The sequence below is a fragment of the Mastomys coucha genome, unplaced genomic scaffold, assembly GCF_008632895.1.
Source record: "Mastomys coucha isolate ucsf_1 unplaced genomic scaffold, UCSF_Mcou_1 pScaffold20, whole genome shotgun sequence".
Taxonomy (NCBI): Eukaryota; Metazoa; Chordata; class Mammalia; order Rodentia; family Muridae; genus Mastomys; species Mastomys coucha.
In genome coordinates this window covers 88,513,246-88,514,775 of record NW_022196903.1, presented here as the reverse complement: position 1 = coordinate 88,514,775, position 1,530 = coordinate 88,513,246, and positions in this window count along the sequence as shown.

Below are 1,530 nucleotides of genomic sequence, written 5' to 3'. Positions count from 1 at the left end.
ATCCACATGGCTCACAAACTACCTGTAACTCCAGGACCAGGGGGACCTGATGCCTTCTTCTGACCTCTAGTCACTAGGGATGTACATATATGCATTCAGGTGAAGCATTCATTCACATAAAGGAGACAGTGGCCAGGTGTTGAACAGATACCAGCACCATGCTCATAAAGAAATATAAAAGAACCATTTAAAAAAAAAAACATTTTGGCTTTCCTGTCAGATCTAGGTATAGTTTTGCCTCCCCATCTCTATACACATTCTCTCTTTCTTATGGTCTCTATTTTTCCAGGCCTCAATTTCTAGAACAGCCTGGGGCTCCTCATACGGCAGCTGGAGTCAGAAGTGGGCATAACCACAGTTGCCAGGCTTAGAACTGGTTAGAGCATGACGTCTATATGCATTGGTTAGGATAAGTCACCATGTCATTCATTACTCAAGGAAGGTGGAGAAGTCCATCTTGATGCAAGAAACTACTAGAGGCTGTCTGTGCCGACTGTTGTTCTAGACACTTAATTTCCCTGACTCTTACCCATCGGATGCACTTCCAGTCTGAAAGCATGATTATTTCTATGGGGTGAGAGTGAGGGTTTCTAGGTGACAAGAGGAAGAGTTTGATTGGTAGCTTCTATATCCAAGGAAGTGCCCGGACTTCCTCAAGGAAATAAGGAAACTTAAGTGATTACCTAATTAATGTAGCTCCTGGTTTAGAGTGGCAGTGAGTAGCACAGAATATGTGCCTGTCTGTCTGTACATCTATTTGCTTGTTTCATGTACATGTGGTCCATGCAGGTGTGTGCTGCGCATGTGGTCCATCAGGGGTGTGCTGTGCATGTGGTCCATCAGGGGTGTGCTGTGCATGTGGTCCATCAGGGGTGTGCTGCGCATGTGGTCCATCAGGGGTGTGCTGTGCATGTGGTTCATGTAGGTGTGTGCTGCGCAGGTGGTCCATGCAGGTGTGTGCTGTGCATGTGGTCCATGCAGGTGTGTGCTGTGCATGTGGTCCATCAGGGGTGTGCTGCGCGTGTGGTCCATCAGGGGTGTGCTGTGCATGTGGTCCATGCAGGTGTGTGCTGTGCAGGTGGTCCATGCAGGTGTGTGCTGTGCAGGTGGTCCATGCAGGTGTGTGCTGTGCAGGTGGTCCATGGAGCTGTGTGCTGTGCAGGTGGTCCATGCAGGTGTGTGCTGCGCATGTGGTCCATCAGGGGTATGCTGTGCATGTGGTCCATGCAGGTGTGTGCTGCACATGTGGTCCATCAGGGGTGTGCTGCCCATGTGGTCCATGCAGGTGTGTGCTGTGCATGTGGTCCATCAGGGGTGTGCTGTGCATGTGGTCCATCAGGGGTGTGCTGCGCATGTGGTTCATGTAGGTGTGTGCTGCGCAGGTGGTCCATGCAGGTGTGTGCTGTGCATGTGGTCCATCAGGGGTGTGCTGTGCATGTGGTCCATGCAGGTGTGTGCTGTACATGTGGTCCATCAGGGGTGTGCTGCGCGTGTGGTCCATCAGGGGTGTGCTGTGCATGTGGTCCATGC